Source organism: Canis lupus, chromosome 13 (genome assembly GCF_003254725.2).
Source record: "Canis lupus dingo isolate Sandy chromosome 13, ASM325472v2, whole genome shotgun sequence".
Classification (NCBI taxonomy): Eukaryota; Metazoa; Chordata; class Mammalia; order Carnivora; family Canidae; genus Canis; species Canis lupus.
The window spans coordinates 61,982,223-62,002,493 of NC_064255.1; the positions used below are offsets into that span (position 1 = coordinate 61,982,223).

Here is a 20,271-nt window from a genome sequence, read left to right on the forward strand (position 1 = left end):
ATTACATAAAAAATACTTAACAGAGAATGTGGCATGTAATCGGTACTAAATAAATGTCAGTTTATATTATTATCATCGTAAAAGCTAGATTTGCTTATAATTGTTCCAAAACAAAGTCTATAAAGAAACATCCTCAAAAGTAACTATTTCTTAAATTATACATAAAAGAATCCTAAATACTGTACATTGCCTAAATTCTTTCTCAATAATTTCCTCTATTTCAATTGAAGTTATTCATAGCTTTTAATTATTTACTTCCATTACTATAATAAAGAGCAGTTACCAGAAAAATCAAGCCAGAGTAACCACATACAAATGAATGCTTTCAGTAAGCAAAGAAAATGACTTCAACAAGTTCCCAGACTAACTAACTATACCATTGTTCTACCTACATCTCTGAAATAAACTCAGAATAGGTACCTAGGTTTCTATTGAGATGTCCCAAAAACTCCCTACTCAAAACAGCTTTAAATGTCCCCTTAGGGCAGCCCCAGTGGCGCAGCGGTTTAGGGCTGCCTGCAGCCCAGGGCGTGATCCTGGAGACCCTGGATCAAGTCCCACGTCAGGCTCTCTGCGTGGAGCCTGCTTCTCCCTCTGCCTTTGTCTCTGCCTCTCTCTCTCTGCATCTCTATGAATAAATAAATAAAATCTTAAAAATAAATAAATAAATAAATAAATAAATAAATAAATAAATAAATATCCCCTTAAACATACAGGGAAAGAGAACATAAGAATTTCAAGCAAAAACTGTTAGACTCTATAGAAACCAAGCTTAAGTGACATGGCAGTTTAAATTGCTGGAACCAATATAATCAAAGAAGACCCCAAGGAAGGGACATTTCACAATCAAAAAGGAAACATCCTTTCTCCTACACACAAATCCATAACTGGAAAAACAGACTGAAAACCTTTCCTCCCACCATTGACCTTCTGAGTAGATGTAGTGGGCCAAACTTCATCCTCAATATTCGCCACAAATTCTGATCTTTTTAACACCTGGTCTAGTCTGCAAATAAACTAAACAAAACTTAATCCAGTTAGTTTCTCTCCATTCCACTTAGATTTCACACCCATGAAATTTCCTCTCTCTCAGAACAGGTTAAGCAGCACCCCTTACACTGTCCTAGGAACAAACTCATGAGATGATAGAACCTTTGCATGTTGAGGACATATTCAAAGAACACTTAAGGCTAGTTGAGATGCAGAGGCTGAAACCAGAAAGAGTATCCAAGTCACCTACAAAGTCTTACTCATATCACGTACTGTAGTAAGAAAACAATGATCCTCTGAAATTAGACCATTCTCATTACTAAATTTAGAATAAATACAGGATGACTATACTTATCAAATTGATCTTTTACATCTCCCCCACACAGGTTCTGTTCTATTCAATCATTGCACCTTGTATAATAGCTCTCTGGGAAACTGGTATAGAAATGAATCATAACCGACAAAAAAAGAACAGTCTTCATTTCTGACAATTATAATACTGTTAAAACATTTTTAAAAGGTTAAAACCATTATAAAAGTTAAAATGTTAACTTCAAACTTAAAAAAGAAGAAGAAGAAAGAAATACCTAAGGCTGAGTGAATACAAAAGTGAGCTAGTTTACCAACACTAGCAATTGTTAAATAGAATTGTTTTAAGTTTTAAAAATACAAAATTCCAATCATAACTAAACCATATAGAAAATAATGTATTCTTACATTTTCAGATGGGGCTCTTATATCAAAACAAATGAAAGAAACTAATAATGCCTGAATTTAATAACCTGTTAACTTCATAGGAGTCTTGGGCATTACCCAATAATCTCTCATACAGCAAAGAGTAAAGACTTGACTATTCTAAAAATTGAATTACAGAAAAGAAGAAAAATGTAAGCAGAGTGTATATTCAATACACATTTGGCACATGCATCAAAAGAAAAAAAATTCTACCTCCAATGAACTTTGAGACAATTTTTCTACGACTTTATAAAGGTAACACAGGCCCAGAGTAATAACTTTTTTTCCCTAAAAAACAGTTTCTAGAATTCTTAACTGTTTATACAAATAAGTTATCTGTGTGCAAAAAAGGACAATGTTGTCCTATAAATTTAACAACCATGTTGTTTTCTAGTATTATGAAAACAAATTAAACTCGACAGGAAATTGTATGGAAATGTCAGTATCAGATTAGAATGAAATCTACAAAAAAAATTATTGTCTATAGGTGTAAGGTAACATGTGAAGCAATTCTACACATTACACTGAATTTTAATTAAGATTAAATATGAATAATGATTGGAAAACTTTTAAACAGGTTTTTTAAATAAGTGCATGACTCATCCCTATTGTCTGTTTTTTTTTTTTAAATTAGTGAAAATATCAGTATGCAGCCCACTCAAAATATGACTCATTTGGACACTGAGTAATTTCCATGCATAATCTGAACAATATCTTTACCATGTAACCTGATTATAATAAGGCCATCTTAAAAAACAACAATAACATGAAAATATGACTTGTAAATGCAAATATTGAGTTGGCTCTCAAGTACAGACAATTGATCAAGGTTTGATTGATACCAGTAGGGCCTACAATTGTTACAGTTTGAGGTTAGCCCTAATTGGAAAAAATAACAATTTAATGTATCTTGCTTTCCAAGGTCAGGAAGCGAAAACAATATAACCTAATGTATTTCCTTTTAAGCTTCAATGGCCAATCACTTTAGACCAATCTTTATTTCCTAAGTGTTTAATTTTGTTCAGTTTAAATACTTGAAAAGATTCCCTTAAGCTTCCTTCGCATGGCCTTTGTTCTGATCTTTCTAAGGAAAGCTAATGACTTAGCTGGCATTATCCTAATATATGACATGTACTAGTCCTTTCAGGACTGGCTCAAGTCCTTTTAGAAGCCAGTGAAAGGGAGAGGCTGCAACAAAAAGAGAAAATGAGGAAGAATGGGAAGGGAGGAGGACAGGTGGAAAGAAGGCAGGACCATGTTCATGCACCTATACACATTTGACCCTCAGAATTGTCACAGATTTGTAATTCTGTCTGTGAAAATAACACTGACTCTTTATAAATGAGTACATGCTGAAAAATATCTACGATTTTTAAAACTGAGGCAACAACAATGCTATATAAACCATCAAAAACTAAGCATATTTAAAAAGAATAATTAACTTTATTGAATACTTATTATGTCCCAGACACTGTACAAAGTGCTTATGTGGATTATTTATTGCTCACAACAACCCATGAAACACGTTTTATGATAATTAAATTATTTATTTTTATCACCATTTTATTGATACGGAAATGAGACTCAAGAGGTTTCGTGCCTAAAAGTGGTAAAGTTACACTGAAGTCACACTGCTGAAGAGTCTATGCACTTAGCCAGTGTGCTATCTTCACTGTTATTACACAAAATGTATCTTGTTAGTGCGATATGTATTTTCTGAAGTACATAACTACTAATATGCTTCATGAGAATGAGGCATAGGGCAGCCAGCCCAAATAAAATACAGAAATGGATAATTGTTTTATATTGCCAAACCAAGCATTTGAGTCAGCTAAGGAGAAGGGAAAAAAATAGAATTGGACAGAATGGGAAACTGCTCTAAGACCTCACGGAAGTACTCTGGATTCATAACCAGGTGCTAGATGGAGAAAACACTGGAGACAGGAGTTGTGAGACCTGGATTCCAGTTCTTTCTCTGCTGCTAATCAGAAATATGTGACAATGATTTCATCACTCAACTTCTCTGGGCATCCATTCCCTCACCTATAAAACCACGGGAATGATTCTACAACAGCCAAGGACCCAGTAGCACTATGACTAAAACCGTGGGAGAACACACAGACCTTTGTATAGCCCTGTTAGGCACGCTCACAACTCCAGGGTGGGCCACCCAGGAAAGGGTATCTGCTCAGAGAGAGTCTTAGAACCCCAACCTATTTAGTTAGAGTAAATGCCTCTCCTTTGAGAGATCCCATTTCACTGAGGAAGGACACTGCATGCCAGACAAGCCCTCAGATGGAAGACCCACCAGTAAGCAGTGACCAGATGTTCCTTCCACCAAGAAGTGCTCCACCACCCCAAAATAACTTAGGAAAAACCCCTCTCCTCAAATTTCTCCCTGAAACTCCACCAATTATTAGAGAGGCATCTGAACTTGAAAGAAAAAACCAAGCCACTGCTGAGACAATTAGGGTAATTTATAAAAGAGGGTTAGCAAAAAAAAAAAAAAAAAAAAAAAAGAAAAAGAAAAAAGAAAAAGAAAGAAAGAAAGAAAGAAAGAAAGAAAGAAAGAAAGAAAGAAAGAAAGAAAGAAAAAAAGAGGGTTAGCTATCAACTCTACTTAAGTGTGGAATAGTTCAATCACCTTGATAGAACGGACACTTAAGCAAGTTGGAGGAATAAGTTTTCTGACTTTCTTTTGCCCTCACTCTGCAAAGAAAGGGAAATGGGCCAAGTCAAGAACAGACTTAAGTAAAACTGTGAAGAACAGAAAATATGTGGCCTTTTTCTTGTCTTCATGTCCTTCCTGACGGTCTATTTTCCCATGCATTGCTCCAGCCTTCACGGCCTCCCTAACATGTACTTCATGGTCACAGGACCCCTCACTTGTCCTTCCTGCCATCCTCTCACTGTTCTTCAGGAGCAGGTTTGCTCAGCTCCAAATGTGGTGTAATCTATGCTAAAAACTCATAGCTAGAGAGTATGCTATTCTCCAGGATACTGTTAGTATAAATTACAGGCAAAATGACTCTGAGCTGGGAGTGCTGTGTAGGCGACTTTTTTTTTTTTTTTTTTTTAAGATTTCATTTGGGATCCCTGGGTGGCTCAGCGGTTTGGCGCCTGCCTCTGGCCCAGGGCGTGATCCTGGGGTCCCGGGATCTAGTCCCACATCGGGGTCCCTGCATGGAGCCTGCTTCTCCCTCTGCCTGTGTCTCTGCCTCGCTCTGTGTGTCTCTCATGAATTCTCGAGGCAGAGACACAGGCAGAGGAGAAGCAGGCCCCACGCGGGGAGCCCGACGTGGGACTCAGTCCCGGGGCTCCAGGATCACGCCCTGGGCCAGAGGCAGGTGCCAAACCGCTGAGCCACCCAGGGATTGCCGGTGACTTTTTAATCCCCCTAAATCATCCCCATGTACTTGTGAAGAGCACAAACCATTCCCCCCTAAGAGAAACATGGGGGTGCAGGAGGGGGTCAGTGAGTTATCATGAAAGAATTTAAGAGTCTGGGCTTAGCCAGCACCAGTCTTCTAGGGCTTCACCCCAAGCAGGAAATTGCTGCACTGCTCCATGGCTTCCCTACACCAGTGCCCAGGCAGCTGGCCAATTCACTAACCCCTTCCCTGGCCTCGCACAGACCGCATCGTCCATGCAACCCTGGCCCCACGGTAACCCTGGCTGGCTTGAGAAGAGTTGGCAGAAAGAGTCCGGGACATGCTATTTAAAGCTATAAGCAGCTACTGTGAATGGAGATGAGCAGCTTTAGTGGTAGAGGATAAGGCTGGACGCAGATTTTCACTTGCCCTAATGAATTCGCTCACCTGCTGTGGTTTGGCACCCAAATTTTTTTTTTTTTAGATTTGTTATTTATTTTTTCATGAGAGACAGAGAGAGAGAGAGAGAGAGAGGCAGAGACACAGGCAGAGGGAGAAGCAGGCTCCAAGCAAGGAGCCTGATGTGGGACTCGATCCCGGGACTCCAGGCTCACGCCCTGGGCTGAAGGCAGGCACTAAACTGCTGAGCCACCCAGGGATCCCCTGGCACCCAAATTTGATAGGAAACAGCTCAGTGCCATTTAGTAATTACTAGTACTCATCTATCCCATCTAGGAACTTTTTCACAGTTAAGTTGCTTGATTTCAAATGCCTAGATTCAATCTGCAACATCAAAATATACTAATGATAAGTGTGTATATAAAATTATGTGTGTGTATATAAATATTAAGAATATCCACTGGGAACCAGGATTAGGTAACAATCGAAGGTTCTGAATGCAGGTATTCAGGTCTGCCATGAGACAAGAGCAAGACATTTCTCTGGACTCCTAATCCATTAACAGGAACCGTTGTCAGGATTAAGATAATTCCTATAAAGGACAGATCTACACCTGGCACACAGAGTCAGTGCTCAGAGACTTTAACTAATATTAGTATTACGATAAAACATCTATGGTAGCTCAGAAAGACTACTGTGACAGATCAGTTTTCTTCTGAAAGTCAAAGTTCATCTCCACCAACTCTGATAATCTGCCCCCTCAGTCTCCTTATCTTCTTACTTCATAAAATGTGCCCATCGAGCATCCGATCTAGGGAATTCCTATTCATGTTTTAAAATTCAGCTTATTTACCATTTCTGGGAAACCTTCCCTGACCCCTAGCCTGGGTCTGATGACTTTATGACCTTCTTCATAAAACAGTGTCCCTTTCCTTTCTCTCTTTATTTCCTCAGTTGGGTGGCTTTAAAAAATAATGTCTCTATTTCCCATTCTACCTAAGATAAACTCCAAGGGGAGCAAGTACCTGCCTGCTTCTGCTTCTTGTTGCATCTCTAGCACTGAAAGTACATAGCACACAGTTAATGCTCAATAAATACTTATTGAATGAATGAATGAGTTAGCCAGATATCAATAGATCTATTTGTTCCCTCCTAAGAAGCACAAAGAAAGAGAATTCACTCACAGGAATATAGTCCTGGGAGTTACCAAGAGACAAAAATTGGAAAAACTAGTACTTGCCTGAAAGAAGTCAAACCATCCAAGAAACTGAAGAGGTGTGGCTTTTTGTACTTGGCTTGAGAATCTTTATAACATTCCATCAAGGAGAAACCACAAAAAGAAATGAAAAGTTACAAAGCAGAGTTCTGGGTACCAAAGGGGAAGGACAGAGAGAGATTCTACACAGAGGATGCACTTAACCCATTAAGGTTCGTGAACCCTGGAAGGTGACAGTAAGCAGATCATAGAGCCATGGAACTTACCTTCCCTCTTCTCATTCATTCGAGAAGTCATCAGATACTTACTGTACACCTACTATATATCAGGAATGGTGCCTGGTTTTATGGATAACAGGAGGAAGCATTACAGACACAGTTCCAACGCTCGTGGAGTTTCTAGTTCAGCACAGGGGAAAAAGGCATTAAAGAGATAATCTATGTGTGACCAGCACACAAAAAGGAGAACTACAGGTTGCTATAGTAACAGCATTGCCTGGAAAGTCAGTATATGAGCATATTTTGTTTTCTTCCAAGGAATTTATCCAAAGAATAATATTTTCATAATGTCTTTTTAAAAATTATATCTTTTTTAAAGCAACAAGTTGCCATGCTGACTTGTGTCTATTCCTGTTGCTTAACAGGAGTAAATTAATTTAAGAGACATATTATACTTCTACTATAAATTTATGTGTGGGTTTGGGTCAGGATGATGTTGCCTCTTCACTAGTTTATACGTAAAAGAAGAGGAGAGAGAAAATGAGAGCAGGGGAAAAAAAAGCTTAGTTATGAAAACCACGGCACTAAAATACTGTTCAGAAGGGTAGAGTTGATTTATATGAAATCTTAGGATTCTTAAACTTTGAAGTTCATAGCATTCTCTTCATTTGCGAAAGTTACACAAAGGGAATTCTAAACACATTAAAGAAATATCTATAATTCGCCTTTCAAAAATGGTATTCAATTCCCCATTCCGATATTTATACCATTCACTCTATCAATATTGATTTTTTTTGAGCACATACTGTGTACCAAGCATTGTTAAAGACCCAGAGGAAAGTGTTTCTATCCTCAGTAAAGAAACCTTTGCCCTCTCAACAATAAATGTACAAAATAAATTCAAGATAAATTTGAGACATGGGGCTACTGGATGGCTCAGTTGGTAGAGAGTCCAACTCTTGATTTCAGCTCAGGTCATGATCTCTGGCTTGTGGATTGAACCCCATGTTGGGCTCTGTGCTTAGCAAGGAGTCTGCTTGGGATTCTCTGTCTCTCTCTCCCTCCGTCTCTCCCCTCATGCTCTCTAAATAAGTAGAAAAATAAATAACATATATTTTTTTAAAAAAAGATAAGTTTGAAGTGTCAATAATGGATACAAATAAGATTTAGAACACTGATAGACTGTAGAGTGACTAAGGCTGCTGTTTTAGCTAAAATATGGCCAGGAAAATCCTTTTTTGAGGATATGGAATTTAAGTTAACATTCAAAATGATGAAAAGGATAGAATATTCTGAGCTTGAAAAAAAAAAAAGCAGCATTTCAAAAGGCCAGAGATGAGGAAAATTTAGATTGTTTAAAAAAACAAAATGAAGACCAGTGTGGCTGAAATACAGTGAACAAGGGACTATCAAGAAGTATTCTGAGATTAGATTTTTATAGAACACTGGTTCTCAAAGCGTAGTGTCACCTGGGAACTTGTTAAGAAAGCAAACTGTCAGGCTCCTATGCAGACCTACTGAGTCAGAAACCACAGGTGGCACCCAGAAATCTGTATTCTGACAAGTCCTCCCTAAGAATCCCATGCCCACTGTGGTTAGAGACCCCTTAGAAAGAACAGTGATTCTCCAACCCAGCTGCATATTAGAATCATCTGAACCAGCATTTAATTTACTTATCTTACACCAGAGTTGATGAATCTGTATCTCTGGGCTTGGTGTCTAGGTATCTATATTTTCTTTTAGGCTCTTTAGATGATTACAGTACACAATGATTACTGAAACTACTAACATGGGGTCTTAAATGTTATGGTAATAAGTTCAAATTTTAAGGGGAAGTAACTAAAGGCTTTTAAGCAACGTTCATCAAATTTAGTAGGTTCACTTCAGCTCCTATATAAAGAGTGAAGAGGGGCAAAATAGAACAAAAAGACCAGTTAGGAGGTCACTATACTAACCAAAGTTGTAGCACTGAAGATTTAATAAGCAGATTCAGAACATATTTTATAGAAAAATCTTAAGACTATGGATTTTTTTTTTGGGAGAGATGAGGAAAGAAAAGGAATCCAACATAAGCCCAGGTTTTTGGCCTAAGAAATAGTTGCCCAGACTTTCTGGAGAAAAACATGCAGGCATGCATAGCTATCAAGTATTGATCTTTAGTCTTTTTAAATCTAAGATGGCTATAGGCATCCAACTGAGATGCTGAATAGGCAGCAGGATATACAGACAAGCCCGGAATGCAGAGGAGAGGTCAGGTATGCATATGGAGCCATCACTGTATAGATGATATTTAAAGCCATAAAATCAGATGAGATCATCTAAGTCGAAAGTGTAGATACAGAAGAGGGTGGGTAAAGCACAGAGCTGGTATAGCTGGTGTATGGACAGAGGACACAGTTGACTCATGGAAACCGAGGAGAGACATGGTCCCAGACTGTTAAAGCACAGGACAGTTGAAGATCTTAAGGCCTCTGTGTTGCTTCATGGCATACCCCCACCCCCCAGTTCTTGAAAGCAAAGTGACTTCAGAACCTCACAAGCATTTCTTATGACTATTGGCTGCTGAATAACTTACAAGTAGCCACTTTAGAGTTCCACCTACCATTAGGAAATCTTTACAGGAATAAAAGAAGAAATCCAAAGGTCAGACATATTAAGTGGCTTGTCCATACTCATACAGTTTCTTTATTCTGCCAGAATATGGCCTGGGGATGGCATTCACTGGTGCTTCCAAAGGACATAGAGCCCCCAGGCAAGAGGACCAAGACAGGAAGTTGTAGCTGTGTACAGTTCCTCCAATCTGGAACTGGGACTGACCTGTCCTGAGTCAAACTGGCTGGGATTATGACTGGGCAGTGGGCAAGGGCCAAGGCAGTACTATGATTAAAAATAAGAAGAAGAAGAAGTTAAAATTCCTTACCAGAGAAGCAGGTCAGCTGGGAAGAACCAGTAACCAGTATCATTGTGCACAAACAAGAAACAGTTGTGTTATGGAGTCTGGCACTAACTGAAAACTTAGAAATGCATACTTCCATCAGGCCCCTCTACCAACTACTAAATCAGAAACTGAGGCAGCACCTAGCGATCTGTTTTAAGAAGCTGTCTAGGAGAAGCTGGTGCCTGCTAAGCTTAGAGGCCTCTTGAGGAGAACGATGATTCTCCACTTCCGCTGCATATTCCTCAAATGTAACATGTGAGGAGTTCTTCCAGGGAAAGTCTACACCAATAGAGTGGAGATATATATACACACACAACACACACACACACATTTATAGATGTATGTGTATATGCATATTACTCTTATTTCCACATTTTATTGGGAGTCAAGGTGAAACATCTCCCAAAACTGTAATAGCCTGGGTTGTAATATTTGAGTTCCTTAGAGCCTTCAAGAATGCAAGACTTTGTCATAGTGGATTAAAAATTAATCCTTAGGGATGCCTGAGTGGCTCTGAGCATCTGCCTTTGGCTCAGGGTGTGATCCCGGAATCCGGGATGGAGTCCCACATCGGGGCTCCCTGCAGTGACCCTGCTTCTCCCTCTGCCTATGTCTCTGTTTCTCTGTCTCTGTCTCTGTCTCTCTCTCGGTCTCTCATGAATAAATAAATCTTTTTTAAAAAATTAATTCTTAAAAAGTAAGTAGAAAAACATTAGTAGAAAGTAGCCATATCTCAACATTTGGAAAAGCGACACTCATACACGCAACTTCCACCCCAGACCATGATTTATGAGTAATGGTCAAGTATGATGCTTTGATTTCTTTCTTGACCAGGAATGCATAAAAACTTATATAGAGTCATAGAACAGCAATCCTTAAATGAATCTCAGAAAGATTACAGTCAACAATTTCCTAATTTTAGATCCCTGGGCCTGTACGAACCAGTGGAAGCAGTAATGGAAATCTGGAAATGACTATCACTATGTCATAAGGCTGAACAAAATGCTAATGGGCCTAAGAGATCATCACCAATAGGTATAGAGCAATGAGTAAGTTGTACTCATTGGCAATCTGACCAGCATTTTTGTATGTTTTTATTATAAACAGATAGGAAAAATGATTTATTACTTAATAAAACAGTTTGGTTTACATGATATTTGAAGACATAAGGTCCAACAGGTGGAACAAAAAGAATTAGCAGTCTAATCCAAACCCCTATGGGAGGGAGTAATAATGAGCTCCATAAACATAACCCTAATTTTAAAACATTCTGCTAGAGGCACATATTTCAAAAATTTTTCCAAGCACAGCATATATAAAGAGGCCTCCTCTGAAAATTTTGGGTCCATTGTTAGAGTCTAGGACCAATATGATTCGTAATCTTACATCATCATGCTGAATTTAAGTCAAAGTTACCACAGTTGAAGTCAAAGGTAACAATGACATATGGCTGGCCAAACAGAGACGGAGATCTCACAGTGACTTAATTATATCTGGATCCACATCACTCTTTTTGATCTGTTTTCTTGTCCTGGCAGCAAGTTAATAGCATCCTCAGAGCCAGGTATGAAAAATAAAGGACTGTATGAAACCAAGCAGGAAGGCAGGAAATACTGGCACTCCTAAGATCAAGTATCCTGCAAGCTTAAAGGAATTATTACCCCAAGATCCTAATCACTATGTTAAAAGCATCCTGTTTCACAGATAATGCTAAATGAAACTTTTCCCACTGTGTTTGGGTTGCTAACATTTGCAGAATCTCTCACTAAGTGCTGTTCTTCATTTTCTCTTGGGCTTCGCATGCTCAGACTGGGTCCCTCTATGATCATATGACACCTTAGCCTTTAATAGCATGCTCCTCTCAATCTATAACAATCTTTCACTTTTAGGGACATCACCAGACAGGAAATTTCTTACATTTTAAATTGAAGTTGGAAAGTACCATCAACTAATCAAAAATTCACCATGACCCCAAAAGTCTACTTCAATAATGCACTAAATGCAATAATAAGTTTAAAAACGCACTTTCTCATAGTTAGAGTTAGGAACCCACCATGCCACCTTAATTCCCATTCCCCTCAATTGCTTCCACCAAGTCGTAGAAAAAGCATACTCTTTGCTGGATTTTTTTAAAGGAACACTCCAGACTGGAAAAAAAATAAATAAATATGAGGGCATATTGACCACCATTGCCTGATGAAAGAGATACGAAATGAATGAGGTTGGTAAGACTGAAAAACTATTATAACCACCTAATGCCACAAAACTCTATCACTATCCCCAAGAAAAGTCTCACTCTGAGATTCATAATTTAAAATATTTTCCCAAAACAAAAAGCCTGAGAGGAATGTTAAAATTATGACTTATGCCTAGTTACTTCCATTCTGGCCAGAGTAAGACCTATATAGGAAAATTTTTCTGAAGCAGTTTGCTGTGTAGTAGGTACCCTGAGTGAGTGGCCAATAGCATAAAACAGAAGTATTACAATAATAAGAAGAAAAGAGGTCAATCATAGATGCTTACCACATCTTTGTCAACTCCGAAGAACCTAGTAAACGGAATAAAATGTTTTCATTTCATATTTCTAAGTAGAACCTAAGAAAGAACTTTGTAGGGGATCCCTGGGTGGCTCAGCAGTTTGGTGCCTGCCTTCAGCCCGAGACATGATCCTGGAGACCAGGGATCGAGTCCCACGTTGGGCTCCCTGCGTGGAGCCTGCCTTTCCCTTTGCCTGTGTCTCTGCCTCTCTCTCTCTCTCTCGTGAATGAATAAATAAAATCTTAAAAAAAAAAGAAAAAAAAAAAAGAACTTTCTATATATGGCAGAGCTATATATAAATAAGATGGAGAATAGTGAGTTTCCCATCTTTAGAAGTCTTCAGGATAGCAGAGGTTAGAGTATCCCTTGGAGATGATGATAAAGGAGCCCTGCATCAGGTGGAGAAGGCGATGTGAACATTATAGGATTTTCACCAAGGTATTTACTTCAGAGAAGACTGAATTTTCCACAAATAAGGTCACAGGCTGCAGTATTTCTTATTTTGCAAACTTAATCATTACTATTATTAATCACTATTATTAATCACAAAATAGTAAGAACAAATAATTTTAAGTTGAAAAAAAAGGAAGGAAAAGGACTGCAGTAATAATCACCAATTTCCTAGGCACCAGGCTGGTAGGTAGTGGAACTGGAGTTAAGTTTGTCTGATTCTACACAAACACCCTACCCGCTCTCACCATGAGCCATTCCCCTCAACTGTTTTACAGAAGTTCTGACTTCCGTCATCAACAGTAGTTACACTTTCCCACACTGAACTCTGTCAAAGTATCGTAACTCTAAATAGTTTAGCTGGTGTTTCTTTTCATTGGTGTTTATTGATTTTTCTCACTATAAAACTCAAAATTTACTATCTTCTAAACATTTTATAAAAGTAGGCTATAAAAAAAGTAGGCTATAATGACCTAATCATGCTTTTCAAAACCTATCAGGCTATATATAATGTATTTTATTTACATTACTAACTCTAAAGTTAGACCTCAGTGCAATTATATATCCCTGTTTCTTCAATCAATAAACTAGAATTTGGAGAAATTTATTACAATTATGGAAGATCTGAACTTATCAAAGGACTCATAAACCACAATAAGACTAATGATAATGTCTTGATACATTTAGTGTAGTCCAGTATTGCTCAAAAATTAATCAACTCGTGAAAATAATTATTTAAAAAAAAAAACACTGAGTGATTAAAGTCCTTTGTTTTAGAGACAAAAAATTCCCATAACCTGACTACCTTGACAAAAAGTACAATTGATTTTTATATCCCAAACTCTTCTGCAATTTCACTGTTGTAACCTAATAATAGTAGGTTACAATCTCACTTTTTGATTGTTTTTTTTTTTGGTTCACCTTGTATTTCTAATAGTGTTAAAAACACACAATTTAATTCATGTTGTGGCCTCCTTCTCAACAACCAACACTGTGACAAGTATATTTAGGTAGCTTGGGATAAGAGAATCACCATGGGATTTGCTGTCAACAGAAACATGTAACAATATAGCGCTGCCACCAACTCCATGTCCTAACAACAAATTCTGTCATTGGCCTTTGACTCAAAGTATTCAATTAAACATCCATTCTTTATTCTTTTCTATGGTTTGCCATATGCATATGTGCATATGTGTATATGTGTTTATATATGTGCTTGTGTGCATATATGTATGCATATAAATATATATTTCTGTACATACAGATACATATATAGCTACAGAGTACAAACACTATAAATGACACAAAATTGAAATTTAATATCAAAATTAATTCATCTATTGACAGTTATTTTGTTTTATTCTTTGAGAGTCAAGGAAAGCTGATCTAATTACTCTTCATGCTCAACTTTTTTTTTTTACTTTCTTTACAGTAATGCACTGTAAACAAATATCACCAAAATGACATCAGGAATACTCCTTGGAGAATGGAAAGAAGAGAGATGAACATAGAGTAAATATAATAAGAAAGTGAGGAAAACATTCCAGGTGGAATAACAGTCATAGCAGGAGGTTTACAAAATGGCACAATCACTGATCAAACTTGAAGAATCTAGATGATGGGAAAAATGAGATTTGTAAAAGTCTAATTCATAACAAGATAAAACTGGGGGGACAAACTCTAGAAAAAAAGTTACTGTGAAAAAAACCTCCCTAAACTCCAGAGGAAAAGGCCCTGTGACTTCAGAGAAACTTTTTTCTATGAAGAAAAGCAACATTATTAAGGAACAGGAATCCCTCACCCCCCAAAAAAAGGAACAGGAATCCCTGGAGCATCCTGAATGCCCATGCAAGCCTCTTAATATCAATGACAGAGTCACTGATGTATGCTCATTCTTCTTTCCGTCTCTCCCTTGTGTATATTTGGTCCTATATTCAGGTAAACACTGGCCCTCCTGTGTATTTGTTATATAAGTTACAAAGTTCATAAAATCAATTTTCCCCATCCTCCCTTCATTCTTAGGGCTGACACATGCAGACCTCCAAGACTCTTCTTAAGAGGCTCCTCCGCCCACCCATCCCATCCCTACCATCACCTGGGATTACTTTCACATAAATGTTTGCTTTTCAAATGTCTTGAATCACAAATATCACTTCCTCCAGGAAGCCTCCTACTATACTTCCAGGCAGAAACAACCTGTCCACCGTTTTAGCGCTCACATCTCATCTGGTCTAGGCTTACAACGTATAAAACTTTCTGCCTTGTACTTCCAGTCTGCTTTTGCACACCTCATTTCCAGCGCCCTTGTAAGACCAAGGTTATACCTGACTCACCTTCAGTATTTACCACAGCAATCAATATAGCAGAGCACTTTATATAGCCTAGTGCTTCAAAATGCTTTCTCAACTTGGATCAGTAAGAATAACACAGTTTTTAAGAATAACCCAGTTTTGACAGTTGAGAACTTTGAGGCTGGATTTAATTTACAAGAACTCTGTGACCTCAAAACATGATTATGCACAAGGGTATCATATCAATACCAAGGCACCCTTTTGTTCTTGTTTTATGACGATTTACTAAGAAGAAGGTATTTTAAGATGTGGTCAGCACTACTCTCACAGTTCTGAAAGCGTGTGTTGGGTATCCTGAAAAATTTGTATCAGAGTTTTAATGAAGTCAGGGTTATCAAGGCATTGGAAAGAAGAAGCATTACTTGCCAAGCTGACAGCAGAAAGAAAAAGTACTTCTGCTGCCCCGTTTATTTTGTTTTTCCATGTCTATCCAAGAAAGAGTTGCAGCATCATGTTTACATTTTTCCCCAATTTTTAACCCAGTTTTAAACTTAATTCTTAAAAATTTATGATACCAAAGTTAAGGGAGATAATAGAAACAAATCATAATCAAAATGATGTAAACCATATAAAAAAAAGACATAAACCATATAAAAAAAGCACAGTACAGGTGATATTCATAAATAAACATGAATAACAGATTAACTACAAAATCACTATTATGAAGAAATATTTTCAAAATTTAAAAACACTTCTGATGGATTTTTTTTTCACTTCCTACTTTATTCCAAGCTCACGTCCTTGGATATTCTTCATAGAAGATCAACTAAATCGCACGAGAGAAATAAAGCCAAAAAAAATTGGGAAAAACTTGACATATGTATGATTTTCAACTTATGCAAATCAGATACAAAATGTGAAAATGATCAAGGACTATGCCAAACCTTGCCTCTTTCCCCCAGATAAGCACGTACTGGCTACCTATATATTTGAGAAAGGAGGCAGAGTGGGAGATGGACCCAACCACCCAGACCTGGGTACACACAAGTAGGTACACTCCAGCTCCCAAAGGGCACAGGTTAACCAAATCTCAGGAAAGAAGCAATTAGCCTGTCATGATACTAGTCCCTCCAAACCAATGGAATAGAGAACTTGATCCATCCTTCATTTTGAAAGGGGCCAGTGCCTACTGCTTTTTTTTTTTTTCCTTCTACTTCTGGAAATTAAAGGGTTAGGGGCTTTGAGCTCCTAATCCTGCACTGCTAAAATAGCCCAGTTTAAGTGCCTGGAGGGAAAACAAGGTTTCCAGTCCTTTGTTCCTCAAACCTTCTAAAGTCTCTGAAATCAGCATATAAACCGTAAACACACAGATCTCCCCCTGTCCTGTCAATAAAATACATGACACCTTTCTTGGAAATGTTCCATGGGAGATGATGGGCCTTCAGCAAATCAGACTCCTCTCACAAAAGCAGATGTTCAAATGTCAACATCTAAAGATCAGCCCTCAAAAACCCTCTTTCCTAAATCCACTATAAAAAAAAAACTACAGACTCGTATCGATTTTCAGTATCAAACATTTCTTTTACTAGATTGAGCTGTATTTACAATCACTGGTCAAATGTTCTTAATCCTGGGCACACCAGGTCATAATACTTTTTTAAGCAGACTTTTTTAAAAGAGTCTCTGAAGCCAGACTTACTGAAATAGGCATGGCAAGAGTTGAGGGGACTAAATCCCAAAGCAAAAGTCTCTAGGCAGGGGAACCTTAAGGCTGTGTTCTTTATATTTGTTTGCAGTTGTCCTCCAAAGACTTCATTTGGCCACGCCCCAAATCTAAGAAAGATAAAATACCTCCAATATTAACCAGATGTGACCATCAGATATTTCAAAAAAGAGGTCCTATATACAGTTTCCAAATTGCTCACCTCAAGCTTCGAAGACGCCCCGTCCTAACAGTGAAGATCCCTGTGAAATGCCTCAAGGAGCCTAAAAGTCATTTGGAATAAGAACAAGGCAGGAGGAAGAGACACCAGGAGAAAGAGTTTCTCCCATCTGTATTTTAAGCAGGCCTTTCCTGAATTTCTCCATTTCGTATATTGCTTTATTAGATAACTCCTGGTGATTTCATTTGAAGGAAGAATTCCAAATGTCAAAAATGCTGAAAATTTCTGTCCTAGATAGACTCCCTTGATCATGAAATCAGTCCACAAGGAAATCACTGAGCTGGAATAACCCAGGAAAGCCATTAGCAGTCGGCTCTTCCACTCCCATGCAGTTCCCTCTAATTCTAATCCAGGGGAATTAACAGAGCAATATTGTTCCAGCAAGTCTAGAGAAATTTAGTTTCCTTATGTTATGAAATACATGAAATAAAGCCTACTAACCAAACAACCCTTTATTTTGGCACATTTATAGACCACAAAATATGATTGTGAGCTGCCACTGCTCGCAGGGGAGATTTAATGGTGTTACAGAGTAAATGCCAGGGCTCTGTGGAATAAGGAAATCTATTTTCAGCTGGGATTCTCAGCCAGAAGTGTCTTCCCACTAAGAAGTGTGTGAAATTTCAGAAATGTCGAAGCAGAGAGGTAAAGCATGTCAACACCCTCTAGCCAAAGACCACCAGCAGCACATCTGTAGTGGACAAGCTGGATTTATTACATGTTGCATGGAGGGAGAATGCACAGCAGAGGGAAGCACAGGCATTTCAGTAAAAGAGTGTGAGAAAGAACCTATGAACAGGACTTGGGCTTCAGTTGGGTAATTTGGGGGAAGGTCTAGAGAAGCTGCACTTTGTTCTAGATTGGATGCTCTCGGAAAATAGGCATGATTCAGTGACTGACCATCTCAGTAGTCCTCACCTATAAGTAGGATGGACTAGAGCAAGAATAAAGCTGTAATTGGGAAAGAATTAGCACTCACTCATAAATGACTATCTTGCAAAGAACAGGAAAAGATCATACTAGACAGGAACAGATTAATCATTCTTGGCCACACTGGGTAAGAATCATTGTCGATTCCTTTGTGCAGAAGACTCTGATGCTGATTTCAGAAACCCAGAGAATAATATTTTAGTTACCATGCATATTAATGTCTAGGTCACATTCTAGACATTGGCTCTGAATGTGTCACTTGAGGCATCTTTATATCCTCTTGGACACCTATATTAAGGCGCACCTTTCCTGCGACCATTTTACACAGTTCCCTGGGGTAGGTAGACTCTATCTCACTACTTCAGTCGAGTATCCAATTCCATAGGGGTAAAAACAGTTAAGTGGGATTGCCTGCTTTTCAAACTATCTGCAGGTGAGGAAACTTTTCTTTTCTCCCAATTGATCTTGGACTATTTTGTAAGATACAACAGGATTTCATTACTAGAGGGGTGCCTGGGTGGCTCAGTTGGTTAAGCCAACTCTTGTCCAACTCTTGGTTTCACCTAAAGTCATGATCTCAGGGTCCTGAAATCAAGCCCCACATCTGGCTCCACACTCAGCACGGAGTCAGCTTGTCCCCCTCAGTGTGCACCCTCCCCTAGCTCATGCTCTCTCTCTCTCTCCCTCTGTCTTTCTCTGCCTCTCTCTCAAATAAATAAAGTCTTTAAAAAATAATAATAAACAAAAATTTTTCAAAAGAAATTAATTACTAGAAAAATAAAATGAGGGACACCAGGGTGACTCCATCAGTTAAGTGTTCAACTCTTGATTTTGGCTCAGATCATGATCTCAGGGTCTTGGGATGGAGCCCTGTGTCTGGCTCCATGCCCAATGGGGAGTCTGCTTGAGGATTTCTCTCTCTCCCTCTCCCTCTACCCCTCCCTCCACCCACGAATACACTCTCTTTCTCTAAAATAAATAAATAAATATTTTAATTAATTGTAAAAATGATAAAACTGGAGTGCCAGGGTGATTCAGTTGGTTGAGCATCTGCCTTTGGCTCAGGTCATGATTCTGGGATCTTGGGATTGAGCCCCACATCAGGCTCCCTGCTCAGTGGAGGCTTCTTCCTCTCCCTCTGCCACTCCCCCTGCTTGTACTCTCTCACACGCTCTCCCTCTCTAATAAAACAAATTCTTTTTTTAAAAAAAATCATAAAACAAAACACCAACCCCATTTTTTAAATTATTCAACCCAGGGCAAATACAGTAATTGTCAAATTGGTATAAAAGTTTCTATATATAGTCTCACTTTGGGTATTTATCTTTTCACAAGCCTGGGCCTGTGGACACACTTTGAAGTACCACTTGTTTTTAAATTTAATTAAAGCGTTCTATTTACTACAAATTAATTCTGAGAGTGCTTCCCATTTCAAATTCACAGTGGCGTACCACAAGGTCACATAAAAGAGATGTAAGCAGTTTTGCCCAGGGAGAAGGCCTTGCTATTAACCACTCCCCACCACGGTGAAACATAAGTCCCTGTGGCTGTTTCTTATGTGCAATAGCTTCAAAGAACACATGGAGAAAGTCAAATCACTGGAAAACCATCCAAAACTGATGTAACCAAAGGGTTAGACTTCCCATCCAGGTACAGCTTCAATGACATTGTCTTCCATAGCAGGAAATTTAACTACATACTTGCTAGGCAGATATTTTTCCATTGGTATCTTTAGGCCAAAAGAGGCTGTACTTTCTACTAGACCTACTTGGATTTGATTATTATCCCAGAGCCCTTCTAGAGCAACGGCTTGAGCCCATCAGGGTAATCCTCGGGCATCTATGTTATCTCAGTGTCCCTGCTTCCATTTCTAAGATCGAGAAGGTCAAGCCTAAATCCCTATATAGCTAGCCAGTTAAAGGGAAAAGGGGGCTTAGTAATCAGCAAATCGGCCAAGTTTATTTACATTTCCTTCAATTAAACTTCCCACTTCATCTGTTTAAGGATTTATCCCATTCAATGCAATTCTGCAATTCTAAGAATTTGTTCCCAGCTTAGCAAAGTAGTCCCAGTTTATTCCTCTAATTCGTTGATTTGCTCCCCATAACCCTGCTTGCTGCTGCTCTTCCTGCCATCATCTTCACTCTTCCTCCTGGCACATGCCTGCTGTGAGCTTGAAACTCTAAAAAAGGCTTCATTTCGCATACCCACAGAGTCGGCACTGCCTTCTCTACAAGCCAAACCTACCATTT

The 20,271-nt window shown here is 38.5% G+C and overlaps 1 protein-coding gene across 4 annotated transcripts in view; it reads right to left on the minus strand.

Annotated features, from left to right (window-relative positions):
* Positions 1–20,271, minus strand: part of ADAMTS3 (ADAM metallopeptidase with thrombospondin type 1 motif 3) — a 261,134-nt gene that overhangs the window by 217,424 nt on the left and 23,439 nt on the right. The window lies entirely within an intron of this gene.